Consider the following 20,250-nt stretch of genomic DNA (forward strand, 5'->3'; position numbering starts at 1 on the left):
AGCATTAAGCCAACTTTTTCACTCTCCTCTTTCACTTTCATCAAGAAGCTTTATAGTTCTTTACTTTCTGCCATAATTGTATCAACTGCATATCTGAGGTTATTAATATTTCTCCCAGCAATCTTGATTCCAGCTTGTGTTTCATCCAGCCCAGCGTTTCTCATGATGTACTCTGCATGTAAGTTAAATATGCACGGTGACAATATACAGCCTTGATGTACTCCTTTCCCTATTTGGAACCAGTCTGTTGTTCCATGTTCAGTTCTAACTGTTGCTTCCTGACCTGCATACAGATTTCTCAAGAGGCAGATCAGGTGGTCTGGTATTCCCATCTCTTTCAGAATTTTCCACAGTTTATTGTGATCCACACAGTCAAAGGCTTTGGCATAGTCAAGATAGCAGAAATAGATGTTTTTCTGGAACTCTTGTGCTTTTTGATGATCCAGCAGATGTTGGCAATTTGATCTCTGGTTCCTCTGCCTTTTCCAAAACCAGCTTGAACATCAGGGTTCATGTATTGCTGAAGCCTGGGTTGGAGAATTTTGAGCATTACTTTGCTAGCATGTGAGATGGTGCAATTGTGTGGTAGTTTGAGCATTCTTTGGCATTGCCTTTCTTAGGGTTTGGAATGAAAACTGACCTTTTCCAGTCCTGTGTCCACTGCTGAGTTTTCCAAATTTGCTGGCATATTGAGTGCAGCACTTTCACAGCATCATCTTTCAGGATTTGAAACAGCCCAACTGGAATTCCATCATCTCCACTAGCTTTGTTTGTAGTGATGCTTCCTAAGGCCCACTTGACTTCACATTCCAGGATGTCTGGCTCTAGGTGAGTGATCACACCATCATGACTATCTGGGTTGTGAAGATTTTTTTTGTACAGTTCTTCTGTGTATTCTTGCCACCTCTTCTTAATATCTTCTGCTTCTGTTAGGTCCATACCATTTCTGTTCTTTATTGAGCGCATCTTTGCATGAAATGTTCCCTTGATATCTCTAATTCTCTTGAAGAGATCTCTGGTCTTTCCCATTCTATTGTTTTCCTGGATTTCTTTGCTTTGTTCACTTAGGAAGGCTTTCTTATCTCTTCTTGCTATTCTTTGGAACTCTGCATTCAAATTGGTATATCTTTCCTTTTCTCCTTTGCTTTTTTGCTTTTCTTTTCACAGCTATGTGTAAGGCCTCTTCAGACAGCCATTTTGCTTTTTTGCATTTCTTTTTCTTGGGGATGGTCTTGATCCCTGTCTCCTGTACAATGTCATGAGCCTCTGTCCACAGTTCATCAGGCACTCTGTCTATCAGATCTAATCCCTTGAATCTATTTCTCACTTCCACTGTATAACCTTTAGGGATTTGATTTAGGTCATAGCTGAATGGTCTATTGGTTCTAGTGGTTTCCATACTTTTTCCAATTTCAGTCTGAATTTGGCAATAAGGAGTTCATGATCTGAGCCACAGTCAGCTCCTGGTCTTGTTTTTGCTGACTGTATAGAGCTTCTCCATCTTTGGCTGCAAAGAATATAATCAATCTGATTTCGGTGTTGACCATCTGGTGATGTCCATGTGTAGAGTCTTCCCTTGTGTTGTTGGAAGAGGATGTTTGCTATAACAGATGGTAGGCACTGGAGTGGCTGTGAGGAGATACCCTATATCCAAGGCCAAAGGAGAAGCCCCAGCAAGATGGTAGGAGAGGTGAATTCGTATTTAGAGTCAAACCCCATTCCTGCCAGAGATGCTCAGAGGGCTCAAGCAAACCTTGAGCACACTAGGACCCAGAGATGCCACAAAGACAGAACAGTGTTTGAGCATCTCCTGTGGAGGTACAGCAGTGGTCTGCTGCAGGGACAGGGGCTCTGGCTGTGGGTATGGCATAAGTCCTCTTGTAGGAGATCACCATTAACCCCACCATAAAGCTTCCAGAACTTACAAAGGACTGGGAAATAGACTCTTGGAGGGCACAACAGAACCTGTTCACCAGGACCCAGGAGAAAGGAACAGTGACCCCACAGGAGACTATCCAGGACTTGCCTGTGGGTGTCCAGGAGTCTCCGGTGAAGCCGTGGGTCAGTGGTGGCCTGCTGCAGGGTTGGGGGCACAGATTGTAGCAGTATATGCATGGGATCTTTTGAGGGAGGACACCATTCATTACCTCCACCATAGTTTGGCCCCAGGTAAATAGCAGGGGCAGCGTCCAAGGCCAGGGGCGGTGCCTGGGAGGAGCAACCCCACATCCAAGTAGCGGTGGCTGTGCGGGTGCAGGGGGGCCTAGAGGAGCTATTCCATGTTCAAGGTCAGGAGGGGCGGCGGTGAGGAGATACCCCTCATCCAAGGTAAGGAGCAGCCGTGAAGAGATACCCTACGTCCAAGGTAAGAGAAACCCAAGCAAGACGGTAGGTGTTGCAAGAGGGCATCAGAGGGCAGACACACTGAAACCATAATCACAGAAAATTAGTCAACCTAATCACACTAGGACCACAGCCTTGTCTAACTCAATGAAACTAAGCCATGCCCATGGGGCCACCCAAGATGAGAGGGTCATGGTGGAGAGGTCTGACAGAATGTGGTCCACTGGGGAAGGGAATGGCAAACCACTTCAGTATTCTTGCCTTGAGAACTCCATGAACAGTATGAAAAGGCAAAATGATAGGATACTCGAACTCCCCAGGTCAGTAGGTGCCCAACACGCTACTGGAGATCAGTGGAGAAATAACTCCAGAAAGAATGAAGGGAATGGGGCCAAAGCAAAAACAACACCCAGTTGTGGATGTGACCGGTGATAGAAGTAAGGTCCGATGCTGTAAAGAGCAATATTGCATAGGAACCTGGAATGTCAGGTTCATGAATCAAGGCAAATTGGAAGTGGTCAAATAGGAGATGGCAAGAGTGAACATCGCCATTCTAAGAATGAGCGAACTAAAATGGACTGGATTCAGGGAGTTTAACTCAGATGACCATTATATCTACTACTGCGGGCAGGAATCCCTCAGAAGAAATGGAGTAGCCATCATGGTCAACAAAAGAGTCTTAAATTCAGTATTTGGATGCAGTCTCAAAAACAACAGAATGATCTCTGTTTGTTTCCAAGGCAAACCATTCAATATCACAGTTATCCAAGTCTATGCCCCAACCAGTAACGCTGAAAAAGCTGAGTTGAATGGTTCTATGAAGACCTACAACACTTTTTAGAACTCACATCCAAAAAAATATCCTTTTCATTATAGGGGACAGGAATGCAAAAGTAGGAAATCAAGAAACACCTGGAGTAACAGGCTAATTTGGCCTTGGAATGCAGAATGAAGCAGGGAAAAGACTAATAGAGTTTTGCAAAGAAAATGCACTGGTCATAGCAAACACTCTCTTCCAGCAACACAAGAGAAGACTCTACACATAGACATCACCAGATGGTCAACACCGAAATCAGATTGATTATATTCTTTGCAGCCAAAGATGGAGAAGCTGTATACAGTCAACAAAAACAAGACCAGGAGCTGACTGTGGCTCAGATCATGAAATCCTTATTACCAAATTCAGACTTAAATTGAAGAAAGTAGGGAAAACCACTAGACCATTCAGCCCTGACCTAAATCCCTTATGATTATAGAGTGGAAGTGAGAAATAGATTTAAGGGACTAGATCTGATAGACAGAGTGCCTGATGAATTATGGACGGAGGTTCGTGATATTGTACAGGAGACAGGGATCAAGACCATCCCCATGGAAAAGAAATGCAAAAAAGCAAAATGGCTGTCTGAGAAGGCCTTACAAATAGCTGTGAAAGGAAGAGAAGCAAAAAGGAAAGACACAAGCATCTCAATGCAGAGTTCCAAAGAATAGCAAGAAGAGATAAGAAAGCCTTCTTCAGCGATCAATGCAAAGAAACAGAGGAAAACAAGAGAATGGGAAAGACTAGAGATCTATTCAAGAAAATTAGAGATACCAAGGGAACATTTCATGCAAAGATGCGCTCAATAAAGGACAGAAATGGTATGGACCTAACAGAAGCAGAAGATATTAAGAAGAGGTGACAAGAATACACAAAACTGTACAAAAAAGATTTTCATGACCAAGATAATCACAATGGTGTGATCACTCACCTAGGGTCAGACATCCTGGAATGTGAAGTCAAGTGGGTCTTAAGAAGCATCACTACAAACAAAGCTAGTGGAGGTGATGGAATTCCAGTTGAGCTATTTCAAATCCTGAAAGATGATGCTGTGAAAGTGCTGCACTCAATATGCCAGCAAATTTGGAAAACTCAGCAGTGGACACAGGACTGGAAAAGATCAGTCTTCATTCCATTCCCAAAGAAAGGCAATGCCAAAGAATGCTCAAACTACTGCACAATTGCACCATCTCACATGCTAGCAAAGTAATGCTCAAAATTCTCCAACCCAGGCTTCAGCAATACGTGAACCATGAACTTCCAGATGTTCAAGCTGGCTTTAGAAAAGGCAGAGGAACCAGAGATCAAATTGCCAACATCTGCTGGATCATGGAAAAAGGAAGAGAGTTCCATAAAAACATCTATTTCTGCTTTCTTGACTATGCCAAAGCCTTTGACTGTGTGGATCACAATAAACTGTGGAAAATTCTGAAAGAGATGGGAATACCAGACCACCTGACCTGCCTCTTGAGAAACTTACATGCAGGTCAGGAAGCAACATAGAACTGGACATGGAACAACAGACTGGTTCCAAATAGGGAAAGGAGTACGTCAAGGCTGTATATTGTCACCCTGCTTATTTAACTTCTATGCAGAGTACATCATGAGAAACGCTGGGCTGGAAGAAGCACAAGCTGGAATCAAGATTGCCGGGAGAAATATCAATAACCTCAGATATGCAGATGACACCACCCTTATGGCAGACAGTGAAGAGGAACTATAAAGCCTCTTGATGAAAGTGAAAGAGGAGAGTGAAAAAGTTGGCTTAAAGCTCCACATTCAGAAAACGAAGATCATGGCAACTGGTCCCATCACTTCATAGGAAACAGATGGGGAAACAGTGGAAACAGTCTCAAACTTTATTTTTTTGGGCTCCAAAATCACTGCAGATGGTAACTGCAGCCATGAAATTAAAAGACGCTTGCTCTTTGGAAGAAAAGTTATGACCAACCTAGATAGCATGTTGAAAAGCAGAGACATTACTTTGCTGACTAAGGTCCGTCTAGTCAAGGCTATGATTTTTCCTGTGGTCATGTATGGATGTGAGAGTTGGACTGTGAAGAAAGCTGACTGCCTAAGATTTGATGCTTTTGAACTGTGGTGTTGGAGAAGACTCTTGAGAGTCCCTTGGACTGCAAGGAGATCCAACCAGTCTATTCTGAAGGAGGCCCTGGGATTTTTTTGGAGGGGCTGATGCTGAAGCTGAAACTCCAGTACTTTGGCCACATCATGTGAAGAGTTGACTCATTGGAAAAGACTCTGATGCTGGGAGGGATTGGGGGCAGGAGGAGAAGGGGACAACCGAGGATGAGATGGCTGGATGGCATCACTGACTCAATGGACATGAGTCTGAGTGAACTCCGGGAGTTGGTGATGGACAGGGAGGCCTGGCGTGCTGCGATTCATGGGATCGCAGAGTTGGACATGACTGAGTGACTGAATTGAACTGAGCTTAAATAGCAGGGAGGGAACAGCTCCACCCTTCAACAGAAAATTGGATTAAAGATATACTGAGCATGGCCTCACCCATCAGAACAAGACCCAGTATCCCCCTCAGTCAGTCTCTCCCACCAGGAAGCTTCCATAAGCCTCTTGTCCTTCTCCATCAGAGGACACACAGACTGAAAACCACCTTCACAGAAAACTAACCAATCTGATCACATGGACCACAGCCTTGTCTAACTCAATGAAACGATGAGCTATGCCATGTAGGGCCACCCAAGATGGACGGGTCATGCTGGAGAGTTCTGACAAAACGTGGTTCACTGGAGAAGGGAATGGCAAACCACTTCAGTATTCCTGCCTTGAGAACTCCACGAACAGTATGAAAAGGCAAAAAGATAGGACACTGATAGAACTCCGCAGGTTGGTAGGTGCCCAAAATGCTAGTGGAGATCAGTAGAGAAATAACTCCAGAAAGAATGAAGGGAATGGGGCCAAAGCAAAAACAACACCTAGCTGTGGATGTGACTGGTGATGGAAGCAAGGTCCAATGCTGTAAAGAGCAATATTGCATAGGAACCTGGAATGTCAGTTCCAAGAATCAAGGCAAATTGGAAGTGATCAAATAGGAGATGGCAAGAGTGGACGTCAACATTTTAGGAATCAGTGAACTAAAATGTACTGGAATGGTTGAAATTAACTCAGATGACCATTATATCTACTACTGTGGGCAAGAATCCCTTAGAAGAAATGGAGTAGCCATCACAGTCAACAAAAGAGTCCAAAATGCAGTACTTGGATGCAGTCTCAAAAATGACAGAATGATCTGTTTGTTTTGAAGGCAAACCATTCAATATCATGGTAATCCAAGTCTATGCCCCGACCAGTAATGCTGAAGAAGCTGACACTGAACAGTTCTATGAAGACCTACAAGGCCTTCTAGAATTAACACCCAAAAAAGATATCCTTTTCATTATAGGGGACTGGAATGCAAAAGTAGGAAGTCAAGAAACACCTGGCTGCTGCTGCTGCTGCTAAGTCGCTTCAGTCGTGTCTGACTCTGTGTGATCCCATAGACAGCAGCCCTCCAGGCTCCCCCGTCCCTGGGATTCTCCAGGCAAGAACACAGGAGTGGGTTGCCATTTCCTTCTCCAATGCATGCAAGTGAAAATTGAAAGTGAAGTCGCTCAGTCGTGTCTGACTCTTCACGACCCCATGGACTGCAGCCTACCAGGCAAGAGTACTGGAGTGGGGTGCCATTGCCTTCTCCAAGAAACAACTGGAGTAACAGTAACAGGCAAATATGGCCTTGGAGTACAGAATGAAGCAGGGCAAAGGCTTAATAAAGTTCCGCCAAAAGAATGCAGTGGTCACAGCAAACACCCTTTTCCAACATTTGTGCTTACCACGTACTATTTATATACACAGTTTGTTTTCCCCCTGAGACTGTAACTTAAGGGCTGGGATGATCTTTTATTTCTCTGTTGCCCAAGCCTAGCAGGGTCAGTGCTTGGCTTGAAGTGCTTGATGAATAGAGACCAATAGAGGTTATTAAAACTTCAGAAGCTTTTCATTGAAAACAGAAGCAAAGTTAAAGATAGAGGGCATTTGGATAACCTTCGAATGTGGTATACTGAACACAGTGGACATTTGTTGAGAATTCTATGATTCACTAGCCCTGAACTAAGGTTTTTAATCAATTATCTTATTTCATTCTCAACATGGCTGTGATGTAGGAAAGAAAAAAAGTTGAAAGTGTTAGTTGTGTCTGACTCTTTGCAACCCCATGGACTGTAGCCCACCAGGCTCCTCTGTCCATGAAATTCTCCAGGCAAGAATACTGAAGTGGGTTGGCATTCCCTTCTCCAGGAGATCTTCCTGACCAAGGGATTGAACCTGGTCTCCTGCATTGCCCATGGACTCTTTACCATCTGAGCCACCAGGGAAGCAGTTAGTATTGTTAATATCTTCATTTTATAGATGAGAAGACTGAGCCTCAGAGAGATTAAGTAACTGATACAAGGTCACACTTAGAGACAGGATGTGAGATTGAGACAGTGGCTGGAGAACCCAGACTCTACTGAGCTTCATGGGGCTTATCTAATGAGCCTAGTCCTGCAGCGGGAGCAGGAAGGAACACATGTTCCCGTGTGTTATCAAATGTGTGTTCATTCCACTGCCTGGTGGCCCCCTTCCTGTGTGCCAGCAGTTTTGGCTATATTTCTGGGGGGCGTTTGACCTTTGACAATCAAAAATTCTTTTTCATTTTTCTAAGAGGTCAGCTTTTGATTGATCATTACAAAATAGAAATATTACACCAGAGATTTAATCGAAAGACCAAACCCTATGTCATCTTCAGACTCCTCAGAGTCTTCTTTCTCTGCTCCCGTTTTGTCCTCTGTAGGGGCAGAACCTCCTGTTGGGGCAGGGCCACCAGCCCTGTGTTGTAGATAAGAGTCTCGATGTTGACATTGGCCAGGGCCTTTGCAAACAAACCTGGCCAGAAAGGCTTGACGTTCACGTCGGCTGCTGTAATGAGGGCGTTGACCATACTCGACGTGAGTGGCACCTCATCCTTGCACAGGATGAGGGTTGGGTAGATGCAGGTGAGCTCAGAGACGGAGGCCGTGGAGGGGCGAGTGCCAAGTGGACAACTGCCAGGTGCACTGAGCACCAGAAATGAGGGCCTCACTCCAACACTCCCTTAGCTTCCTTGGTAGGACTGAGCATTTTCACAGAAGCTGAGCAAAGAAGCCACCTAAATTCTTATATGAAACACTGTTTTCAATCCTAAGTAAAAATGAATTTACTTATTCATTCTAGGGGCTTCCCTAGTGGCTCACCTGAACCCACCTGAAGTGCCAGAGACCTGGGTTTGATCCCTGGGTTGGAAAGATCCCCTGGAGGAGGGCATGGCAACCTACTCCAGTATTCTTGCCTAGAGAATCCCATAGACAGAGGAGCCTGGTGGGTCACCAAGAGTTGGACATAACCAATTGACTAAGCACATTCATTCTACAGGTACTTGGCTAGATACTACATTAGGCAGAGAGGACGCAAAGACAAAATATCCCAAGTTAAGGAGCTGCTACCCTCGTGCTGGCATACGCAAATGAATCAGAATTCAGTAACAGAGGCATCTGCAGCAACAGGGATAGATCTAGAAACTATCACACTTATGCAAGTCTGAGAAAGACCAGCATCATATGATGTCACTTATATGTGAAAGCTAATTTAAAATACAAATGAACTTTATTACAAAACAGAAACAAACTCACAGATCCCAAAATCAAATCTATGGTTACCAAAGGGAAAATGTAGGAGGAAGTAATAAATTAGATTGGGATTAATACACACACACTATTATATATTTTAAAATAGGGGCTTCCCAGATGGAACAGTGGTAAAGAATCTGCCTGCCAAAGCAGGAGACACAGAGATCTGGGTTCAATCCCTGCGTCAGGAAGATTCTCTAGAGTAGGAAATAGCAACCCACTCCAGTATTCTCACTTGGAAAATTCAATGGACAGAGAGGAGCCTGGTGGGCTACAGTCCATGGGGCCACAAAGACTTGGACTTGACTGAGCACACACATAAACATATATACAATAGGTTGCTAATAAGGACCTACTGTATAGCACAAGGAACGTTATTCAATATTCTGTAATAATCTATACAGGAAAAGAATCTGAAAGAGAATGAGTATATGCATATCCATATCCATATATACATGACTGATTCACTTTGCTGTACACACCTGAAACTAACAAAATTGTAAATCAACTATACTCCCATAAAAGTTGAAAAAAAAGAATTCAGTAATAAAGAACTCAATGCCTTAACTAGGAGAGTCACAGGACTTCTGTGGTGGTGATGTGGCTAAGACTCTGCTCACAATGCAGGGGGCATGAGTTCAATCCCTGGTTGGGGAATTGATCCTGCACACCACAACTAATGATCTCGAACGCCACATGGAAGATCAAAGATCCCAAATGCTGCAACGAATATGAGAGGTCCCCGGGCCACAATGAAGACTGCTGCTGCTGCTGCTGCTAAGTCGCCTCAGACGTGTCCAACTCTGTGCGACCCCATAGACGACAGCCCACCAGGCTTCCCCGTCCCTGGGATTCTCCAGGCAAGAACACTGGAGTGGGTTGCCATTTCCTTCTCCAACAATGAAGACTGGGCACAGCCAAATCCATAAATAAATAAAAATAAATATTAAAAAAAAAATAGGGCAGTCATGATGTGGCTGGTGCCCACAACAGTATCAGGTATCTAAACTCTGCCAGACCATACCTGCAGGCTATCGTTTTCACCCATATTGGCCTGGGGAGGCAAATACCATCCTGTGTAAATTCCCATGAAGACAGGGAGGTTCCAAGAGATTAGCCCAGGTGAGCACTGTGAGCTGTCCAAGCCAGGGCTGTTGCTGCTGTTCTACTCACTAGCTGACTTGGAAGATCTGTTTGGATAAGGAAAAAAAAAAAAAGTGTTTTCTTATGAAAACCTGCGAGAAGCCTTAGTCATTTGGAATGAAGCAAGGATAGTCTGATCCTTGGAAAGGTCCTGAAAAAATTGTACCCGCAGAAACCCAAAAGCACAAAAACCCTGAGAACCTCTTTGTGTATCGATTCTGAAACAGGATAAGGACAGGGGTAGCACCTGCAAGGGGGTGCTTGGAGTGGAGGAGAAGGGGCAGCTGAGGCCTGAAGACATCAAAGTCAGAGATCCCCACTGGGCTGCGGGCAAGGTCTGCAGTGGGGATTAGCAGAAAGGGGTGTGGTGACAACCCAGAGAATGGGGAAAGGAGTAGGATTTGACAACAGAGAGATATGCAGGTACTTTTTGGTTGGAAAATGAATGACATGTTAGAGGAAGAAGAATGCAAGGCGTCATCTGAAAATGGAGTTTGGTTTTTGTTTAATCCAGATTGGCATATGGCTCCTGAGGCCAATAACTGGACCCAGCAAGAGGGACGCTTTCAGATGAAGACAAAGAATGTATCCCTGCCGCTCAGAAGGTGGCCGCTGTAACAGGCGTGTGTGAATTGGCACACACAGGTCAAAAAGAGCGGGTAAGGACGTGTTTGAGGGGGTTCTCTGTAATGGACGCCTTTTGTGATCCAGGGCACACACCTAGAATTTTCTTTGAAAAGCAGAACCCGAAGAAACCCAAGCAGCATTTGTAGAATTAAGAGTGGATTCCATGTTACTAGGCACACATTCCTGTGTTTGCAATCCTCAGCAAAGGCGCAGAATAGCTGCATTGTGAAAAAGACCTGGAGGAATGGAGCTGCCCTCGATGTTAGGTTCTAAATCCTCGTAGGTCAGCAAGTTCCTAATCCAAGGAGGGCCATTAATATCCCTTCCCTGTGAGGTTATGATCCAGGATTGCAGGAACAGACCCTCAGAACCAGAGTAACCCTTTATTAGTGTAAAAAAAAACAAGGCCGGGGCGGGGGGTGGGGTGGGCATGCATTCATTGGTTTGGTTGTGGTTTCAGTTCAGTTCAGTCGCTCAGTCGTGTCTGACTCTTTGCAACCCCATGAATCGCAGCACGCCAGGCCTCCCTGTCCATCACCATCTCCCGGAGTTCACTCAGACTCACATCCATCGAGTCCATGATGCCATCCAGCCATCTCATCCTCAGTGGTCCCCTTCTTCTCCTGCCCCCAATCCCTCCCAGCATCAGAGTCTTTTCCAATGAGTCAACTCTTCGCATGAGGTGGCCAAAGTACTGGAGCTTCAGCTTTAGCATCAATCCTTCCAAAGAAATCCCAGGGTTGATCTCCTTCAGAATGGACTGGTTGGATCGCCTTGCAGTCCAAGGGACTCTCAAGAGTCTTCTCCAACACCACAGTTCAAAAGCATCAATTCTTCGGCACTCAGCCTTCTTCACGGTCCAACTCTCACATCCATACATGACCACAGGAAAAACCATAGCCTTGACTAGACGGACCTTAGTCGGCAAAGTAATATCTCTGCTTTTGAATATACTATCTAGGTTGGTCATAACTTTTCTTCCAAGGAGTAAGCATCTTTTAATTTCATGGCTGCAGTTACCATCTGCAGTGATTTTGGAGCCCCCAAAAATAAAGTCTGACACTGTTTCCACTGTTTGCCCATCTATTTGCCATGAAGTGATGGGACCAGATGCCATGATCTTCATTTTCTGAATGTTGAGCTTTAGGCCAACGTTTTCGCTCTCCTCTTTCACTTTCATCAAGAGGCTTTTTAGCTCCTCTTCACTGTCTGCCATAAGGGTGGTGTCATCTGCATATCTGAGGTTATTGATATTTCTCCCGGCAATCTTGATTCCAGCTTGTGCTTCCTCCAGTCCAGCGTTTCTCATGATGTACTCTGCATATAAGTTAAATAAGCGGGGTGACAATATACAGCCTTGACGTACTCCTTTTCCTATTTGGAACCAGTCTGTTGTTCCATGGCTAGTTCTAACTGTTGCTTCCTGACCTGCATACAGATTTCTCAAGAGGCAGGTCAGGTGGTCTGGTATTCCCATCTCTTTCAGAATTTTCACACAGTCAAAGGCTTTGGCATAGTCAATAAAGCAGAAATAGATGTTTTTCTGGAACTCTCTTCCTTTTTCCATGATCCAGCGGATGTTGGCAACTTGATCTCTGGTTCCTCTGACTTTTCCAAAACCAGCTTGAACATCAGGAAGTTCACGGTTCACGTATTGCTGAAGCCTGGGTTGGAGAATTTTGAGCATTACTTTGCTAGCATGTGAGATGAGTGCAATTGTGCGGTAGTTTGAGCATTCTTTGGCATTGCCTTTCTTTGGAATTGGAAAGAAAACTGACCTTTTCCAGTCCTGTGGCCACTGCTGAGTTTTCCAAATTTGCTGGCATATTGAGTGCAGCACTTTCACGGCATCATCTTTCAGGATTTGAAACAGCCCAACTGGAATTCCATCACGTCCACTAGCTTTGTTTGTAGAGATGCTTTCTAAGGCCCACTTGACTTCACATTCCAAGATGTCTGGCTCTAGATGAGTGATCATATCATCATGATTATCTGGGTCGTGAAGATCTTTTTTGTATAGTTCTTCCGTGTATTCTTGCCACCTCTTCTTAATATCTTCTGCTTCTGTTAGGTCCATACCATTTCTGTCCTTTATCGAGCCCATCTTTGCATGAAATGTTCCCTTGGTATCTCTAATTTTCTTGAATAGATCTCTAGTCATTCCCATTCTGTTGTTTTCCTCTATTTCTTTGCATTGATCACTGAAGAAGGCTTTCTTATCTCTTCTTGCTATTCTTTGGAACTCTGCATTCAGATACTTATATCTTTCCTTTTCTGGTTGTGGTTTAAGCTTCAAATTTCCCTTCCAATTAGTAGCTGAGATTTTTTTTTTTGGCACTTTGTGGGGATTAGGTTGGGGTTCCAACCCCCCCAAACAGCAGTCTGATCTAAGCCATAAGCCATAATAATCACACAGCTTTTTTTTCATCACAATTTTGCAAGCAAATTTTATTTTTAAAAATTTTATTGGAGTATAGTTGACTGAATAAACACACATCATGACTGTTGGTTTCCCCTCCAGGCTGGGCCTTAAATGTGTGAGAAAGTAGTTCTTTTCTGTTGTTGCCTTGAGTGAAAGTACTTTCATGTCACCTTTCCACGTTTTTTTGGTTTAGCATTGACCAAAAAAGTGCTAGCCTAGCAAGCAGGGCTTCTAAACCCTGTGTGTCCCATTTGTTAGGCACACACCCCATCCTCTAAGTGCTCCCTGGCTGATGTGGCTGCTTTCTCTTCACAGATGCATAAATAAGCCTGGTAGCTCACCCACGACGCCCCAACTTTGAGGACTTTTAGAGTTGAAAACAACTGCAGTTTCCAGTTCAAATTCTGCCATCCCTAAATTTCATGAAAGCAATCTTTTCATCTCCTGCTACCTTCTCAAAAACAGATAAGTGAAAGCAAGAGAATCCACCAAAAATCAAGTCTGAATGACAGCATCATCAAATTTCTGAAGATTTCTTTCTTTCCTTTCTGAGTACCTGACTCCCTCTGGGGCCCGAGTCCCTGGGGCCATCAAACAAGCTGGATCTTAAAGTAGTTTGACCGGAGCTCTTCGTTTCCATCAGAAGGAGGGGCTTAACCAGAGGAGAAGACAGATTTTGAAAATCTCCATAGTCCTTCAGGAACTGAGTTGGCATTTAGCTGACTGATCTAGAGTCTCTTCCTCTGTAGAGTCAGGAGATTTCTCCAAGTACGTGTGGGATTCTGCCACCCTGAGCTCACAGGCCAGGCTCCCTGGGAGGCAGTGGGGGCACCACCCCAGGTGCGCTCTGATGGTCTCACTCATCTGTTTGATAGCTTTGTTATTTCGTTTCTTAAAGGATCAGAGACAAGAGTAATCATGTATTAGAATAGTTCAGTTCAGTTGCTCAGTCATGTCCGACTCTTTGTGACGCCATGAACTGCAACACACTAGGCTTCCCTGTCCATCACCAACTCCTGGACCCTGCTCAAACTCATGTCCATTGAGTCACTGATGCCATCCAACCATCTCATCCTCTGTGATCCCCTTCACCTCCTGCCTTTAATCTTTCCCTGCATCAGGGTCTTTTCCAGTGAGTCTGTTCTTCACATCAGGTGGCCAAAGTACTGGAGCTCCAGCTTCAGCATCAGTCCTTCCAATGAATATTCAGGACTGATTTCCTTTAGGATGGACTGGTTGGATCTCCTTGTAGTCCAAGAAACTCTCAAGAGTCTTCTTCAACACCACAGGTCAAAAGCATCCATTCTTCAATGCTCAGCTTTCTTTATGGTTCAACTCTCACATCCATACATGACTACTGGAAAAATCATAGCTTTGACTAGACAGACGTTTGTCGGATTAGGATAGTCACTGTCTCATTTCCATTTAGCATCATTATCTCTTTTTAAATCACTTGATTACAGTCCCTAATCCTACTTGCATTTACGGGAGGAGGAAACTGAGAATCAAAGAAGTTAAGTAACTTGCTTCAGGTTGGGTTGGCTAGCTTGATCTCCCACAACCCAGATGTTAATGAGCTTACTCCCAGTCCAAGCCCTTGCCAGCACAGTAGGACACCTCCCTTCAGTTACTAACTTCTCTCTGAAGAATCTCTGTTTGTTCCCGTGTGAAGCAAAGGTGTTGGGGTATAGTGCCATCCAGTTTGGAACCCTGGAGTTTCTGAATGCTCCACCACAGAGGGCTAAAACCTACCCATGCCCCAATCCCTTCCCCACATTCCAGGGAGAAATAGCTAACAATATCACCAGCTGTCTCTGCTACCAACTCAGGCCCATGGTTGCCCTTCTAGGGGAAAAGTGACACTGCTCCACACGCATTTGGATCTGGCCAGCCTCTAAGTTTGCTGAGAAAACTATGTAAACAAGTGTGTACGAAGAACCTTAATCCTCTTCACAGAATTATATGGTAAGAAGCCAAACTGTTTCTAAGGGTATAATGGCCGTAAGCATACATGCTCCCAGAGAATCCTACTGAGGGGCTGACAATACTGATGGGGCTCCTGCCATGTGCCAGGCACTGGACCAGTCTCTTCATGCACTATTAATCTTTATGTTGGTTATTGCTGCTGTTGTTCAGTTGCTCAGTTGTATCCCACTCTTTGTGACCCCATGGACTGCAGCACGCCAGGCTTCCTGTCCTTCACCATCTTCCAGAGGTTGCTCAAATTCACGTCCATTGAGTCGGTGATGCCATCCAACCATCTCATCCTCCTGCCCTCAATTTTTCCCAGCATCAGGGTCTTTCCAATGAGTCAGTTCTTCACATCAGGTGGTCAAAGTCTGAAGCTTCAGCTTCAGCCTCAGTCCTTCCAATGAATACTCAGGACTGATTTCCTTTAGGATGGACTGGTTTGATTTCTTTGCTGTTCAAAGGACTCCCAAGAATCTTGTCTAATACCACAGTTCAAAAGCATCAGTTCTTCGGTGCTCAGCCGTCTTTATGGTCCAGCTCTCACATCCATACATGACTAGTAGAAAATCCATCGCTTTGACTAGATGAACTTTTGTTGGCAAAGTAATGCCTCTGCTTTTTAATAGCCTGTCTAGGTTGGTCATAGCTTTACTTCCAAGGAGTAAGTGGCTTTTAATTTCATGGCTCCAGTCACTATCTGCAGTGATTTTGGAGCCCAAGAAAATAAAGTCTCTCACTGTTTCCATTGTTTCCCCATTTATTTGCCATGAACTGATGGGATTGGATGCCATGATCTTAGTTTTTGAATGCTGAGTTTTAAGCTAACTTTTTCACTCTCCCCTTTCACCTTTATCAAGAGGCTCTTTAATTCTACTTCATTTTGTGCCATAAGGGTGGTGCTATCTGCATATCTGAGGTTACTGATATTTCTCCTGGCATTCTTTTTTTTTTTTTTCCTCCTGGCATTCTTGATTCCAGCTTGTGCTTCATTCAGCCCAGCATTTCACATGATGTACTCTGCAGAGAAGTAAATAAGCAGGGTGACAATATACAGCCTTGACATATTCCTTTACCAATTTGGAACCAGTCTGTTGTTCCATGTCTGGTTCTAACTGTTGCTTCTTGACCTGCATACAGCTTTCTCAGGAGGCAGGCAAGGTGGCCTGGTATTCCCATCTCTTGAAGAATTTTCCACAGTTTGTTGTGATCCACACAGTCAAAGGCTTTGGCATAGTCAATAAAGCAGAAGTAGACATTTTTCTGGAATTCTCTTGCTTTTTTTATGATCCAACAAACGTTGGAAATTTGATCTCTGGTTCCTCTGCCTTTTCTAAATCTAGTTTGTACATCTGGAAGTTCTTGGTTCACATACTGTTGAAGACTAGCTTGAAGGATTTTGAGCATTGCTTTTCTAGTGTGTGAGATGAGTGCAATTGTGCAGTAGTTTGAGCATTCTTTGGCATTGCCTTTCTTTGGGACTGGAATGAATATTGACCTTTTCCAATCTTGTGGCCACTGCTGAGTTTCCCAAATTTGCTGGCATATTGAGTGCAGTACTTTAACAGCATCATCTTTTAGGTTTTGAAATAGCTCAGCTGGAATTGCATCATCTCCACTAGCTTTAGTGATGTTTCCTAAGGCCCACTTGACATCGCAGTCCAGGATGTCTGCCTCTAGGTGAGTGATCACACCATCATGGTTATCTGGGTCATTAAGATCTCTTTTGTATAGTTCTTCTGTGTATTCTTGTCACTGCTTCTTAATATTTTCTGCTTTATGCTGGCATCAGTCTCATTTCTCAGTCAAGAAATGAAGAATAGGAAAGAATAAGTAACTTGTCTAAAGCCACAATCAGCCTGAATCCAGTGTCTAAACTGAAAGCCCATGACTTCTGGGACTTCCCTGGTGGTTCAGTGATTAAGGCCCAGAAAGTGAGAATTCTATCCCTGATCAGGGAAGTTCCCACATGCCAATCAGCATGGCCAAAAAATGAAAATTAAAAATCAAAGTTCATGACTTTTGCATTTGGACTTTACAGTGAACATTACTGGTGAATTCAGAGCCCTGTCTTAATTAGTGTAACATGTGAAGGTTTTTTTTTTTCTAAGATAGTATCAATTTCGACACTCCCAGGAATTTGGGCAACAGGCTCAGTGACAGGGTGGCATGAGGAAGGCTGGGAGTCGGGGAAGGCTTAGCCTGTAAACTCCTCAAGCTATTTCCACATGCCCTAGGTCACAGGGTACTTAAGCAAAAGTCAGAACAGGAGCCTGTTGTCTGGAGCTCACACTTAACCACACATGTTTAAGAGCTTTCTCAGCAGTTATGATTTTCTAAATAATCAGTCCTACAAAGCCCAGATTAGATGCTCCAGCAAAAGCAGGCAAAACCTGGGCCTGATTTGCCAACGAGAAAGGAAGGTGGGCAGCTGGACGCTGTGAGCTCCTTAAAATGGTGACTCCTTTTCCTGACAGGAGGACAACTGTCAGCTACTTAATAAGCCTCAGCTGTAAACCCTCGTTGCCAGGGCCCAGGACAGAGCACGGGCCTGTGAGGGGGAAACCTGGAAAGGGATCTTGACTGGGTTAGCAATGTTCTGTGGCTTTTGGAGGAAAGTCACAGCCGTGAGGAAGAAAACAGGACTTTCAGTGCCTATGTGCCTGGAGCCAGTTCACTAACCTCTCAGGGCTAGTTTCTTTATCTTTCAGTCTCCCTCTTGGGCTGTTGGGCTGGATTGTGGACATCAAATATGTAAGGCACTGTCACTAGGAATGATGACTGCTGCCCCTGGGAACACCAAGGTGCTGGAAAGGGTCACCTGGAACAGTGCCAGAAACCAAAAGTGCTGTCAGAAAAGTTCCAACCCAGAGCAATTAACGACTGCTGCCTAAACTATGGTCTGATATCTGGGCTTGTCTTAGCCACTCAATCACTAGGGAAGTCCCGAGAATTTTTGGAAAAATATTTTTGATTTGTTTATCTTTTGCTTGCACCGGGTCCTTGTTGCCGTGGGCAGGCTTCCTCTAGTTGCAGCGAGCAGGGGCTCCTCACAGTTGTAGTGTGCAGGTTTTCACTGTGGCGGCTTCTTTGGTTGCGGAGCACGGGCTCTAGGGTGCCCTGGCTTCGGTACTTGCGGCACATCGGCTTGGCAGTTGTGGCTTCCAAGCTCTAGAGCACAGGCTCAGTAGTAGTTGTGGCACAGGGGTTAAGTTGCTCCGTGGCATCTCCGTGGGATCTTCCTGGACCAGGGATTGAATTTGTGTACCCTGCACTGGCAGGTGGATTCCTATCCACTGTACCACCAGGGAAGTCCTAGAATATTTTTTTTTAATTGTGGTAAAATACACATAACAAAATTTACCCATATCAATCACTCTTTTTTTTTTGATAGGCAAGAAGTGGATTTACTTAGAGTGACATGCACTCCACAGAGTGTGAGCCATCTCAGAAGGTGAGAGGCCCCCAAATTAACCATCCTTAAATATTATTAAGTACATTCACATCACTGTAAGCCTCTTAATGAGGGTGAAAGAGGAGAGTGAAAAGGGTGGCTTAAAACTCAGTATTATAAAACCTAAGATCATGACATCCAGCCCCATTACTTCATGGCAAATAGAAGGAGAAAAGGTGGAAGCTGTGACAGATTTCCTCTTCTCGGTCTCTAAAATCACTGCGATGGTGACTGCAGCCATGAAATTAGGAGACGATTGCTTCTTGGAACAAAAGGTATGACAAACCTAAATACGACTGTGCAGACAAAGGTCCGTAGAGTCAAGGCTATGGTCTTTTCAGTAGTCATGTACGGATGTGAAAGTTGGACCATAAAGAAGGCAGAGTGCTGAAAAACTGATGCTTTGGAAATGTGGTGTTGGAGACTCTTGAGAGTCCCTTGGACAGCAAGGAGATCAAATAAGTTAATCCTAAAGGAAATCACCCCTGAATACTCATTGGAAGGACTGATGCTGAAGCTGAAGCTCCAACATTTTGGCCACCTGATGCGAACAGCCAACTCATTGGGAAAGACTCTGATGCTGAGAAAGATTGGAGGCACAAGGAGAAGAGGGTGACAGAGGATGAGATGGTTGGATGGCATCATGGATTCAATGGACATGAACTTGGGCAAACTCTGAGAGATGGTGAGGGACAGGGAGACCTGGCAAGGTGCAGTCTATGAGGTCAGAAAGAGTCAGACATGACTTGGAGACTGACGAAAAACAACAACATTCACATCGCTGTACAACCAGTCTCCAGCACTGTTTCACCTTACACAACTGAAAGTCTGTACCCACAGAACAAGTCTCCCTCCCCCAGCAGCTAGCATCTGCCATTCTACTTTCTGTCCCTGAGTTTGACTTGAATGGTTTTTTTTTTTTTCAGCAAAACCTTTCACTGTGCATGTCAATCCACACGACAAGCACTCCATAGCAGGCCTGTTCCACGGCAGAGTAACAAAGACAGGTATTCATTAGAGGGGGAGCCACACCTGCCCTAGCCTCAGGTGGGGGCAGCTCTCTACACACTGACTCACTCCCCTTTGGCTGGAGAAACTTGTCCCCAGGAAGGGGCATCCCAGCTCCAGGGCTGCGGTTGGGCAAGCACAGTTGTGTCTCCATCATTAGCCAGAACAGCATAGTTGAGGCTGCGTCCTGGTGATTCAGGTTATCTCCACACTTTGTGTGGTTCACGGGGAGATGATTTGGCTTCGAATGGCCTGACTTGAATAAATACTTGTGAATGGGCATATGAAATTGGGTTTTCAAAGCTCTGCTTCTGGTGAGTGTGTGTGCTTGTGGATGTGCGGGTTGGATGGCAGGGGTAGGGAAGAAGGCAGGGCCTCTCCCCACAGCGCCCTCGCCCCACCACCCACACAACTCAAATACGTGCATATGCACACAGACACACACACCGGATCTCCAGTCTTCTGCTGCCTCTCCTGTGCCTGTGTCGCAGCCGCAGAGCAGGCTTCTTTCTGTCGCCCGGGCACCTGGGCCCATTCTTCTGGGGCTTCCATGGGCACCATCACCACCCTCCCCCCACTATCTGAAACACCAGGCCACATTCCTGCATGGCCAACGTCCTTTCAACACCCAGGTCCCACCACAGATGCCATTTCTCTAAAGAAGCCTCTCCTTACCAACTGCCTGCTTTGGGTTTCACCAAAAACTAATCCAGAGACAAGAATCTAATGCAAGCCACTTCTTTGGAACGTG

This window comes from Capricornis sumatraensis, chromosome 14 (genome assembly GCF_032405125.1).
Source record: "Capricornis sumatraensis isolate serow.1 chromosome 14, serow.2, whole genome shotgun sequence".
NCBI lineage: Eukaryota > Metazoa > Chordata > Mammalia > Artiodactyla > Bovidae > Capricornis > Capricornis sumatraensis.